This window comes from Lepidochelys kempii, chromosome 7 (assembly GCF_965140285.1).
Source record: "Lepidochelys kempii isolate rLepKem1 chromosome 7, rLepKem1.hap1, whole genome shotgun sequence".
Classification (NCBI taxonomy): Eukaryota; Metazoa; Chordata; order Testudines; family Cheloniidae; genus Lepidochelys; species Lepidochelys kempii.
In genome coordinates this window covers 115,523,291-115,537,774 of record NC_136386.1, presented here as the reverse complement: position 1 = coordinate 115,537,774, position 14,484 = coordinate 115,523,291, and positions in this window count along the sequence as shown.

Sequence of the window (14,484 nt, the reverse complement as noted above, 5' to 3'; positions counted from 1 at the left end):
GGTAGAAAGGGGAGTTTTACGAATGAAAAGAAAAATATTTTTCAAACTTTTCTAGTGTATTAATCAAAGTTGTTAGTAACACATGAAAGGACACTTTGGGTCAGATTCTCAGAGGTGTTGCATTCCCATAACTCCACCTGAAACTCCTCTTGATTTCAGTGGCTCAGCAGCTCTGAAAATTCAGCCTCTCACACACACACATTTTTTAAAAAAAAAAAGTGAAACACCTCCACCTATCATCTTCCTTCTTGCCACCTGACTCAGAGATCTTGAAATCCGATAGCTCCTGCCAGCGCTTAACCAAGCCATGCCAGACCGGGGCCTTTGTGACAAATTTTGAGCAGTTTAGACAATTGGGATGGGATTTTCAAAGCCATCTAAGGGATAATTAATGGGCAATTGAATGTCCAAATACCTTTGGTTGCTTGAATGTTTTAGCCTTTGTTTCTGTTCTTAAAGTGTCTCTTTTAAAGGATAGTTATTGATAAGAGTAGCTGGCTGAACACTGCTGTCATCTCTCCGGAGAGATGACACATCACAGGCAGAAGCTGTGCAAGCTACCTAGTTAATGTGCCTCACTCTTGACTCAGTGGGTCTATCAGCAGAAGTGATAGGCTCTCTGTTGAAGGTGATGTTTGTAATGGATAGTTGTAATGGACACATGCTCATCAGGAACTGTACAGACCTCACAAGTTGTTCTTACATAGGCTACTGGAAGATGAAAGACTCTGTACCCTATTACCAATTGCCAGGGGCTGTCTGGCACAGGGCTCCTCAAACTTTTTCAAAGAGTAGTTCACATTCAATAGAGTCTAATGAGCACCTCCACCCCACCACCACTCAGGATCTTCTAGACCTCTTCCCGTCGCTTTCCCTATCACTTAATAGCCCCATTGCATCTACCACGCTCACTAAAACGGACATGTAGAATAGAAAGTACTTTGTGTGTATTTAACTCCCTTTAAATGATATTTGGTAGCTGCAAACAGCAAGGGGAAGGAGAAAACACTATGCGAGCAACCAGCTGTCTTTGAACATGGCGTACTATTCCCATTCTTGTCATTAGGGATGATGTGTTAGATATGTGGCATCTTTATCTTTCCAAAGCCCTCATCAGTATGGGGCTTCAGCAACAATATAAGTCTCCTGATAGCACAAGGATCTCTTCAAACTAGTTCAGCCTGACAAGTAAAGAAAACAAAAAAACAGCCAGACGACACACACAGAGAATGGGCTTTGGAGTTCATTATAAGCTTCTAGGACATGATTAAAGACGTTCTGATGGGACTGGCTGTACTGACAACCAACAACTCCAGGATGCTTTGTTTATCTTTCCTGAAATTCACATGCTGCCAGCTCACTGAAGACATGGCATAGCTGGAGCAAAGAAAGGGAGCAGGGGGCAACAGAAGTTCTGTTGTTGGGTTTTTGACAAGTTCTCTTAAGAGCGATGTGCAAAAGTCTCATTCCAGCCCACAGCACTGCCCCTGCCCCAGCATGGCATTGCCAGTGGTGCTCCCTGGCTGAATTTCCTTCCCCTAGGTGCATCTCCTCAGCTCTCCACATGCCAGTCTGTATGGGAGGTATGGCTCCGCCCTACAACCAAGTCACACAAAATTTAACCCCTTCCAAGGTAGCAAAAAAGTCCAAACTAAACACAAACAAAGAGGTCCTTCTGCCTCTCAAGGGCTTCTCTCCAGCGCACTTACTGGGCCCTGGGCCCATTCCATTTCCAGGCCACCTGCATAAGTCTTTCTGCCTCAAGGATAGGGCACTAGGCCCCCAGGCTGGTTCCCCTGGAATACCATTCGCAGCCCCTTCTAGGCTCTATTCCCTGTTCTGGTACAGACCACTGGGCCCCCAGGCTGGTTCCTCTGAAGTATCCAGCCTCCTTCAGACCCTAGCTCAGAGAACCTACCTGCTGCCTGTGGTTCCACTCCCGACTGATTTTACTCTCAGTCATTTTATAAAGCCCAGACATCCATGAATCTATCACCGGCCTTAACCCCACCCCCTCAATCTGGGAAGCAATGACTTAATTGTGGCACAGGTGTGACTGGCCCCAACTCCCCTTAAAGGGCCCAGTCACCCTGTGACACTGCCCCTAAAGGCAGAAGCCAGCTGTGTGTGATAGGGAGAGCGAGAGAGATGGACACTTCTTAGGGATGGACCAGGATGGGATGGCTCAGAACAAGGGCACTTTCGTATTTCTGCTCCTTTGCAAAGCAGCAGCAGTTCATGCTCCCTGACATCTTCCTCTCTCAAATATCATATGCCAGCAGGTGTGTAAGCATGCTGGGACAGGCCCCACGACCCATTCAGCAAAATAGAGCTGGTCCAAAAAAAAAAATGTATTTGATGGAACAATTTTCCATTGGAAAATGCAGTCTTGTCAAAATCAAAATGCATCATACCAGATCTGGTCTGATAAAATTGTTATGAGAAAAGGTCAAAAATAATTGTTTGGGTTTTCTCATTTAGTTTTGACTTGTTTTATTTAGACTTCTGTGGTATTAAAATGTCAGCATTATTATAGCTAATTTTCAGAATTTCCATACCATAGGACATTTCAAAGTTTAAACTTTTCCCTCTGATCCAGAAGGAAACAAATGTATCACTATTTGCCATAGAAAAAAGACTTTCCATGCTGACCGACTTGACAGTACTCCATGCTCCTTTGGGTCCATGATGTACTGGCCTACATGATAGCAAGTGAGCCATCCATCTTCCTAGCCCTCTAAGTTAAAATGCTGCCCTACTGCTTGTGTGGAAGTGAGTGAGTACTCACTGCCCACATTAATGCACTCACGTAGCACAAGGCAGGACCTGACCTTTGATCTGAGCAATTAAACAATGTGACTTCCTTGAAGTCAAACTATTTCACTAGCAGGGTGGTGAAGCACTGGAATGGGTTACCTAGAGAGGTAGTGGAATACCCATCCTTAGAGGTTTTTAAGGCCCAGCTTGACCCTGGGATGATTTAGTTGGGGCTGGTCCTGCTTTAAGCAGGGGATTGGACGAGATGACCTCCTGAGGTCTCTTCCAACCTTAATCTTCTATGATTCTAAGTCAGCTGAATGCATCTGTTTGCATTATGCAAGGAACAGCAGTAATTTTTGTCTGGGAAGGTAAGGCATACAGCACAAAGACCAGGGATTGCAGAGGAGGTAAATCAATGGAGTTTATGGTACAGTACTACTTGCTGTTGAACAGAGTGTATTTATGATTAAGGGCGGTGATTATATTCTAATTTAAAAACTCATCTAGCTAGCTTTTCTATTAGGTTTGTTCACTGTACAATTGAGGGCAAGGAAGGACCTATCGTTAAGCCTGATTACTACAGCATCTCTCCTGCTTTAATTCTGCACCCTCCAGATGGGGAAAAAAGGCTAATTTAAAGGGAACACATGTCCCTGCACCCTCCCTGTGTCACTAATTCCCAAATTCTCATGCAGTAAGTCTGGAATTTTCCAGGCAGAGAACAGCCTGAGGACTTTGTGCACATCCTGGGTAGTTTTATTTAAATATAAATTGCTCCTCCATATAGTGTCTTTAATAAAGCGGGTGCAGAAACTGCACAGCTACAAGAGTAATAAAACCCAAACATTCATCAGAACTGTACCCTTCCCTTTGGGCCGTTCATCACAATGTGATTTCAGCGACGGCCACCAGTGAGGAGAAAAAAAATACAGGGACAGATCCTCAGCTGGTGTATGTGGGCCCAGCACTATTGAGTCCACTGGACCTGCACCCATTTACACCCGAGGAGGATCTGGCCCATGGGCTCTCTCAAGCAGTGCTACCCAGAAAGTATATAAAATGAGTTTTAATAATGAAACTGCAGTCCAGAGTGCCTTGAAGCCAAAGATTTATTGTGTAGTGTTTAGAGCAAAAGGTTGGAATCCAAATAAACTATTTTGTGGTGCTACTGGCTTTCAGGCTGTGTGAGAGATGCTGGAAACAGGAGAACCCCCTTGTGCACATTTAGGGCTCGATTCAAAGTCCACTAAAGTCAACAGGGTTGATGTCCATAGGCTTTGGATCAGGCCCTTAACCCTGAGGATACCAGAGCTGATCATGGTTTGATTTTTTAACAAAATAGTTTTTCCACTGGTGATTTGTCAGAACAAAAAATTTCCATAGAAACATCTCACTTTGATGACACTTTTGTCAGGAAGGTTTCTCAGGCCCAGGATGGAGTTTTTGCCTGATTTCCACAAGGGACTTCTACCTCTATCTCCCACATCCCAGGTGAGTGCACTAAACAATTGGCTATTCTTGGGGGGTGGGAGGTGCCCTCCCCCCATCTCTCTCTAATTTTTCATGAAAATTTTCAAAAAGTCTCAAATTCATCCCAATTTGGGAAAGTTTTTGAAACCTTGAAAAATTTCCAAGAAACAGAAGAACGTTTCCCCACCCATGGCGAGAGCAGGGGTTCTCAACCTTTTCCTTTTTGAGCCCCTCCCTCTCCCTACATGCTATAAAAACTCCACGGCCCATCTGTGCCACAACAATTGTTTTTCTGCATATAAAAGCAAGGCCAGTATTAGGGGATAGCAAACAGGATAATTGCCGGCGGCCCCATGCCACAGGGGGCCCCGAAAAGCTAAGTTGCTCAGACTTCGGCTTCAGCCCTAAGTGGTGGGACTCAGGGCCCCGGACTTCAACTTCAGTTTTCAGACCTGGACCCCAGTAAGTCTAATGCCAGCACTGTTTGGCAGACCCCCTGAAACCTACTTGCGGCCCCCCAGGAACCCTGGACCCCAGGTTGAGAAAGTCTGCTCTAGACGACATTACAAAGTGCATTCACTTCCACCCACTGCTGTACCTCTGCTAAGGTCCCACTTTCACGCTGCCTTAAGAAGATCCTGCTTTTCCTGAGTGCTAGTCCCAGAACAACTTAGAGGGAAACAAACACAGGAAGGTCCCGTTAAAAAGAACAATCCCTATAGCGATCAATTCAATAGCAACACATAATACTACAATTGTGCTTTAACATCTCTAAGATACAGCCTGTCTTATCCATCCACACAGCTAAAACTCTCAGCCAAGCTATCATCTCATGTGTTGATTACTGCAACCTCCTTCTCTCTGGCCTTGCTAAGGGCTGGCTTGCCCCATGCTAACCATTCAGAATGCTACAAAAGATCATTTTCGTAACGTGTAGCTTTGTCCATCACCCCTCTCATGAATCCTTCCAGCGGCTCCCCCTTCAAACATAAGCTGCTTGTGTTCACTTTCACGGCCCTTCACTGTCAATCCCCACCCTCCCTAGCATCTCTCCTTTATTGCTGAGAAGCCGATTACTGCCTCTAATCAGCCTGTGATGCCAGCTTCCGCTGTCCACGTGTCAGGTTTTCAAACAAGCATCTTCATGCTTTCTCCATGCTGCCCTGCTTGCTTGGGAGGAGCTCCCTAAAACATCTACACAGATACCTCATTCCCACCTTTAAATCCGTCCTCAAAACTCCCCTTTGCCATGATGCCTGTGAAAAAATGGGACAAAAAAACTGGTTAGGTTGCTCATTCACAGAGAGCACGGCCTATCATGGTGGCCGGCATTGCCTCGTTGTTTGCTTGCACTCCCGCATCTGACTGTATCCATCTGTTGCCACTGGTTTGATGATTGTAAGCCCCTTGGGGCAGGGAGAACAGTTTTGTTCTATGTTTATTCAGAGCCTAGCACACTGGGGTCCAGGTCCATGACTGGGGCTCTGAGGGATTACAATAGCACAAATCATAAAAGATTTTTCAAAGCACTGTACAAGCCTTAGCTAATCATTAGTGCCCGTCAGGTAGCAACTGGTTTTATCCATATTTTCCAGGAGGGGAAACTGAGGCACACAGTAGTCCAGGGCTACACACACCACACCAGCATTAGATTAGAACTCATGTTTTTGGTCCCAGGCTTATCCCCTTGATAGCATTTGAGCACTGAGGTTCCATGGACTTGTCACTTTACAGGTTGCCAGTCAGAGCCAGAAGGGACATGTGCTCACAGTTTCAGGTCCAATTTCTAAGCAAAACTCCAGGCTTTGAAATGGCCAGAAAGCATCATTACCGACAGACAAGAAGTGCTCTATGCACACTGCGCCCTGGCTCTACTGGCTTGAACTAGATTTGCCACCCTTTACAGGAGCTCAGATACTGCCCGTAGCATTGAAACAGCCTGCTGGTTTGGTGGAATAGCCGTACATTTGTTGTGACAGCAAACTGGAGTTCATTTTAAAAAAGCCCTCTGTGGCTGGATTGCATAGCTGGGCTAATCACGAGAGGGGGGATTCAAAGACTGCAGGAGTGAGACAAACTCTACAAGGCTAAGGAGTTTAAAAACAATGAGACTATGACAAATAGGAGGGCTCCGTTTGTTGCTGAGGTTCACTAAATCCTGAACAAAACAATTTATGTCCCTGAATCTTCATTTCTCTCTGTTTCATTTTAACAGATAAAATGTCTCTAGAAATGAAGCAACTGATGGCACAAACATAGATCACAAATGTGCTTCTCACAGATGGGCCCAAGCTGCTGCCTTCAGATTTTAATCCAAATGATTCAAGAATGCGTGGTTTGGGTGTGGGATTTCATTTTGGCCTATTGTAGGGGCAGGGATTAGCCACAAAGTTTGCATCAAGATCCAGAACTTCAGGAATGTTTGTTTGGGGAAAGGAGAGAAGGGCTGGATCACCAGTACTTTGAGACATGGTGGGAGCTCACGAGAATGGTGATATGTCTGGGATCCCATTAAAGAGACAGAGAATTCATTTTCTTTTGTTAATGTAGAACTTTCCAAAGAGCACTGTATTTAAGGAATAGCATTAACACAGGACTAGACTCGTACCCCATTCTCTGTCTCATGCACCCATAGAAAAAGATCTGTCTCGACTCCTATCCTGTCCCTGGATTCAGGCATGGTTTTGGAGATTCTCTAATATTTAAGCAATATTGCAAGAAAAGAAATCCCCACCCTTAAGAAATTATTGACTACAGACTTATTCTGGAAACAGACCATAATGATACACTTGTCCACTTCTACAGCAGCTCAGAAGTGCTTGACTAGCCTCAGACATCTCTCAGTGGTAGGCATTTTACAGAGAAAAACTCAGGGAGGTTAAGGGATTTAACTAAAGACACATCAATCCAGCAGCTCAGGTCAGATATAAAACCCACGTGCTTGACTCTCTGTCCTGTGCAATGGATCACAGGCCCTCCCTGAATAGGAAGTCGTCTCCTAACTTTGATGTCGCATGAGCCAGTGAAATAAGATAAGCACTTCTAAGACTTTTGATTTTAGATCAGCATTAAAGTCAATGGGCCAAATTCATCCCTGGTATACCGTCATGGGCTGCAATGGTCTTACACTAGGGATAAATTTGGCCCACTGAGTTTCTCATCAAAGGCTATTACTATTAATATGAAGTGTTATGTGTATTTATGCATAATTTTAATTTTAAAATAATGAAACAGCTTAGGTGGCTCTGGCGGCAGAGAAGAACTGAAGCTAAACAGCAATAAAGGGGTACAAGCACAGCATATTTCTGAGGTTTTAAAAGAAGACTTAAATCTTTCCTAAAGCCAACAGCGGGTGATCATGCTGCTTTACGAAAGCTACAGTATCAACATGTCCGAAGGGGGCACTGTACAATGTGCCAAAGGGGGATTATGTGGGATTGTCTGTTCCTTTGTATACATAAAGGCACCATGTTTCTCTGGTTTGAATGCAGGGCACAACCATACTGTGGAATATTGTCACTCAGCACAAGCTTTCTATTGATTTCTAAAGGGCTTTTAAGTAAAAGATTCTCACTAGGAACCACTTCTTAGCCTTAAACAAAACCCTCCTGTTTCTAAGAATCGAGTTCAAGCATGGGACTCATCAGCTTATACTAGCTTTAAAATTATTCTTGAAACATATGAGACACTATACATTGTATATGACCCTATGGTCAGTCACCCTTTGTACTTTCTATACAGGGTGAATTCCTCTGTGCTATTTACCTCATATGATTGGGCCTGTAATGCAGACGTGGTGCACCAAGATTCAGCCATTATCTGATCACCAGGTGCCAGATCCTCAACTGACTGTAAACTGGCAAAAAATTACAGCACCTGTACAATTCATTTGAACTTTCTGTACTGCAGCCTCTGAACCACAGCTCTTCAGAACCAGGCGAGGAGTCCGGCAAGAACATCCTGTGTGTGTATCTGTGTCTGTCTCCCACATATCAGCTCTTCTGCTTCCAGGGCCAGATAAAGGCTGGGTCAGAGGGGGCCTGAAAAGGAAAAATAATTCTTACATTAATTTGAGTATTTTCAAACTGACAGTTGGAGGCTAAGTCGCATTTTGGACATTTTTGGGGTCAGTTCTTATTCTATCCCTTGGTTCTCTTTCATATCTGAAGATCATTAGATGCTCCAAGAAACCAGACTTATGCCTGGCACTCTGGGAGAGTCCACAGACATTAAAAATAAATACACATAGGGCCAGATTGTGGGCCAGCTTACATGGCTGTACAATGGAAATGTAAGCCAACCCTTTCCTTCCTGAAGCTGGCTGCCTGATGATCTGTAGAAGCATTGGGGAAAGTCTGTAAGGGACTAGAAAGAGGTGGAGAATTGGAGGAGCTTTGTACCCTAACTTGCTGGCTCTGGTAAGCTGCTAGGTTGCGATCAGGGGGTGAGTAGCAGGGTCAGGAGTGAGCTGGGTCAGGGTACCAGGAAGTCACGGTTAGGCCCCAGGTTACAGACAGCAGTTAAATAACAAAGTTAAGGACGAACCAGGGTCAGAAGCCAGAATCTAGGGTCTGGAGCAGAAGCAGGCTGTCTGTCTGTTCTGTTGCTCAGACAGCTCCCCATCATGGCTTCCTGGTTTATATATGGGTACTGACTAATCAGTCGGCTATGAGGGCCCGCTACTCAGGCCCTCCTGGGTGGTCCTTCCTGCCAAGCGTAGCATCACAGTGTCCTCCAAGGGACACCTAGCCTAAGTCAGAGGTGTCAGAAGCCTAGCACCCTCATAGTCCCAAGTGCTTATAGCTGGGGGAGGAAGACAGTATGCTGTGCCAATTATAGGCCTGGTGCAGGATACTTCTCCTGTACAGCCATAGAAAACCAAAAGTTAGATTTTTGACTCTCAGAGCAAAGCTGCTCCAAGGGCTATGCATCAACTCACTGCCCATTGCTCAAGGTCCATGAGAGAGCCCATAACAGTAAAAAAAAAACCTTGAAATATACAAATTAGTGTGGCCCATCTGTGTCAGGTAGAACAAAGCCAACGATCTTATCCTCCATAAATAAAGCTTGGAGACTTGGAGGAAATATTCCACTGCAATCAACTTGGGAGCTATTGTGGGAGTTGGCTAGGAAGCCAAGGAATTATGCAAGATAGATGCATTCATCTGCAGCTTCTGACGCCATTCAGTTACTATCTACAGTCTGAATTTTAAGGTATTTCTAATATGCCTTTCACCACAGTGTTTTTTTCTTTCCAAGTACTGTCAAAGCAAAAGTGCACATAATCCGGAGTGTTGATGCCATTACCAAGAAGCACTCATTACAAAAAATCTGTTTTCCACACTTATATAACTAATGCAGTTAGTTCAAATATAGTACACAGGCCTTTTAAATTACTTTGAAAATGTGCCACTCACTTTACAATATCTCCTCACTTGGAAATAAAAAGGATGAATCGATGCTTTTCTTTAGAGGGTACATTAGAAATTTTTCTTGATAACAGAAGAATTTTTATAGCATCTAAGATGCCATGATCTATGGAGTCTGGCTTACAGAGGTGGTGTTTATTATTGAAAATGCTGCAAACCATACACACAAGCAGCTTGGGTTTCAGCACTGACCTCAGTTGAAGCTGAGGGATGTCAGCACTGCTGAAAATAGGTCAGGCCAACGTAATATTATCAAGTTCATTTTGCAAACAGAAAAATTAAGGGTTAACTATTCAGAAGTGCCCACTAATTTATGTCCTCCATTTTTGAGAGCCAAACATGAGACAATTTAGGGGCCCGATATTCAAAGGTGTTTAGCAACTATACCTCCTGTTGACTTCAGCAGGAGTTGTGGATGGTGAGCACTTCTGAAAATAAAGTCTAAATGTCTAAAGGTGGGCAACTTCAAAATGTAGAGGCCACTTTTGAAAATTTGGATTTGCCCAAAGTTAGAGAAACCATGAAATGAAACCAGGTACGTTTTCTACCAATCCTGAAATCTCAATGGAAGCCTTTATAAAGGTTACTCTTTTGCCAGGTGTTGTCAGCAGCAACTGGGGCCAGGTTCAATAGCAAGGAGTCCCTCTTAAAACTAGAAATTGCCACAGGCTTAAGTCCCCACCTGTAATTTCTGTGATCACTGAATATCTTCTCCGTGGCACCGTGGATAGATAATACTTCCCCATTTGCAAGCTCTGAGATGGAGTATGAAACAGGGAAAATGTTACTGGGGGAAATGGAACAAAGCATCAACGTGGGAAAAAACAGCAACAAGTAAAACATTCCCCCACCGTAGCTTTGGCTGTAGTCTGTTAACTCACTTCCCCACCCACTAGTGTGAACGTTCCATAGGCAACATGTCCTGTACCATGTCACTTCCTCCTTCCCCATCTGCTACACCCCACACATGATTTGGTGTCAGTGGGTAGCACAGACCCAGAATCCTGAAGTGCATTAGGACAGGCTTATCTCCAGCTCCTTAGAAATGCTACCTGGTCCTGTCCTAAGGCTCCACCATCTAGCCCAGCTACAGTGATTTCAGCTTTATTTAGCAGCAGGGTAGGAAGGGCCTCCCTGGAGTTCGTTCAACTTCAACTGAGAGCCCTCTATGCATTGTACCTCATTTAGGGGCCACTTCTGCACCTTCTCCCACTCCTCCAAATGACCCTTAGTGGAAGGGAACCAGTAGCTTATAGGACCTTTGTAAAGTGGCCTTGCCACCAGACCTATACTCCTTGCTAAAATGCAGGAGTTCTTTCCCCCTCTCTCAGTTCATTTGCACTACCCAACCAATTCTGAGTTGGTGAACAGCTATGACTCCTGAAGTGTTACAGGAGGAATTCTGGACAGAAAGTTCATTTGCATAATCTCTCTCTGTAGCCATACTTCTCCAGTAGATGGAGTAGGGAACCCCTTACTCTCTAGAGCTTCAGACTACAGGTCTTACATGGCAAGACTCCACTACCCTGGTGTTCAGAGAGGTGGTTGATGGCCTCTCTGTGTATACATGTACATAAAGTGTTATGATAAAATATCCCATGTAACAACTTACAGAACAGAAGAAATAAATTGATCTCTCCATCCTAATTACCAGGTCCCCTGTTAGAGGATTATAGTTGGCTTTGCTTGCACAGGCATGACTGAGTCCTTCTCACTTTGCATACCTGCACCTTGCAGTTTTAGCAGCACTAGGAGCCACAAAGCTAAGGGCTTGCTTACATGAACATTTAGGCTATGGCTACACTACTCAATTCTTAGCGATACGGCTGTACCGCAACAGCCATGCCGCTAAAAACAGCTCTTCTGCTGACGAAAAAACTTCCACCCCGCATGAGTGACAGCGGCTTTGTCGGCAGGAGAGCGCTCCTGCCAGCAAAGTGCTGTTCACACCGACACTTTTTGTCGGTAAAACTTTTGTCATTCAGGGAGGTGTTTTTTAACACCCCTGAATGACAAAAGTTTTGCCAATGAAGTGCCAGTGTAGACATACCCTTAGTTCAAAGCTAGCTCCAGTGTGAATCTATCCTGCATCAGCCTGCTGCACTGTAGCTGTCCTTGTGAACCCTGCTGATGTACATTAACAGTTCATTAACGCACTTTGAGCGAGGCCTGTTTGAAACAGGACGAGCTCAAAGCACATTAATGAACTGTTAATCTGCATTAATAGGGTCCACAAGGACAGTTACACCATGGGAGACTAGAGCCAGGTAGATTCATATCCCTGCTTACCATGAACCAAATGTTTGTGCAGACGAGATTCATAGCTCCATCCACTTTACGCGGTGGATGGTGATAGGAGCCAGCATTTAAGGGAGCCCACTCAACATCTTAAAGCATGCATTCCCACAGCACACCTGTGTGACGCTCTGTACCTCAGGGGAACACCCTACACCCCAATGTTTATCTTTATAAAATGATTGTGTGGTATCCAATGCAAAGTTTGTCATGTTGGGTGTCTTCAGAAGGCTCATAATGCACTGAGCATGGTTGTTATAGTGATGTTATAGTAATTGTTACAGTAATGTTATAGTAAGGTTATAGGTTATAATTTCACATATATAGTTATGAGGTTGAAAACGTATCCTCATGGCTTAAAGCAAGCCCATGCAAAAACTCTCCAAGAACAGAGAGGCAGTTCATACCTCGTCAGGGCATGGATGGGACAAACCCAGCCCAGCCTCACAGGAACAATGGGCACTGGCTTAGGCAGCAACAAAAGAATCAGACCCTTGCGGGAGTCACCCCCTTCCTTTGGGCAGTCTGAAACTGTGATGAGGTAATGCTCACCTGACTCTGAAGTGGGGGAGGGCAAAGCCAACAGGAAAGAAAGGACCTGGTAAAAGTGAGAGATGTTTGCCATGCTTGCTCTCTCTCTTCCACCTTCTTCTACAGATACCACCACTACTAGGCGACTGAAGCGCTGATCAACGGGGAGAACCTGGCTGAACAGCAGCCAGCCTGAGGTGAGAAGCATCTAAGTTTGTAAGGACATTGAACATGTTAAGATCACCTTAGAATGCATTTTGCTTTTGTTTCATTTGACCAAATCTGACTTGTTATACTTTGATTTATAATCACTTAAATCTACCTTTATAGTTAATAAATCTGTTTGTTTATTCTACCTGAAGCAGTGCATTTGGTTTGCAGCATGTCAGAGACTCCCCTTGGGAGAACAAGCCTGGTACATATCAAATTCTTTGTTAAATTGACTGTGAAGCAAAGAGATTCTTTTCCCCAAGAATCGGGCAGGCACAAACAATGCTGAAGGGGGTTTATTTATGGTGCTGGGAAGACTGACAAGCAGCATCAAAGGTGTGGGGTTACAGTGACCAATTATATGCCTTTCTTTTATCACTTTATTTGCATTTATCTTGTTCTTACAGAGACAAACATTATTTCAGAGACAGAGAACACACTTAACACGACAGTGACAGGAGCAGAACATACGCATCAAACTGTTTTGATTACATCAATTATTCATGACTACCTTAAGGTGAAGGGGTGGGGTAAAGGTGAGTGTTTACAGATATCCAGAGGGCTGTGAAGGGAAGGTTTGTTCTGTTCTAAGAGCTGAGTTACGGGGTGGACATTTGACCATATAAGTTTATCAAGCGTTTATAGTTGTTAGTTTCTTTGGGCTTCCAGGGTTTCTGCTTGTTAGTTACATGGATTTCTGTTTCACTGCTAACTGAATTTTAACTCTTGCCTAGCATGACAAACTTATATAAGCTTGCAATGTCCAGTGGGCATAACTGGACACTGCAAGATGGAGGTTCCCAGGGTTGTGTCTGGGACCGGAGATATTGGCTAGTGTCATTTGGTTGCAAGTAGCTGGGAGCAGCTTACATGCCAGAGGCTGTGTGTGAAAAGCCCTGGAATGGGGTTTCTCACAGCAGAGCAGGGTCAGGCTGGCTCCCAGAGTCAAGGATTGGAGTGGCCTAGCAGATCACTGGTCCAGACAACACCAGAGGGGAACATCACAACCTGGTAGTACTCTACCTTCACAATGCCTGTAACACTGCCATTGACCTATCAACTACAACAGCAATAAAACCAACAGGGTTCCATAGAAATTTCTATGGAAGTTACTCTGAAACCGTATAGAAGTTAATAGATGAATTTATGTCCTCTGGGATTTTGTTGGGTTTTTTTTTAAAAACTATTCCATAGAATTTTAGAAAGGATGAAGTTCTCTCAGATGTATAAAATACTTCAAAAATATATAGATATCAATTCTATACAACTTCTTTTTTTTAAATACTCCTCCACCTCTATCCTCAACAACAGTGCTCAAATATTTTTCTTCTGCCTGGCGGTATTAGTGTTACATAGACATCCCAGCTGTATGCCGAGAGACTCAGATTCATAGATTCCAAGGCCAGAAGGGACCATTGTGATCATCTAGTCTGACCTCCTGTGTAGCAAAGGCCAGAGAACTTCCCTAGATAAATTCCTAGCAGATCTTTCAGAAAAGCTGCATCTTTCAGCATATCTTTTAAAGAACTAGCTCACTGTTTCCCTACCGCATGTTTCAGGGGAACACGGGTCCCACGCACATTCCTCAGCAATAAGAAATGCACCTGAAGTTACAATGGCATAAGCTGGCAGACACTCTACTCCTCCACCGAGAAATGCATGCGTGGTGCTCTGAAAGGATAGATAGGAACTTTGTGCACCAGTATCTGCTCAGAGTATTTTTCAGCTGGCCCCATAGTGTTCAGCTCTTCGAAGACGTCTGCTTGAGGAAGAGCTAGATTGTATAAGA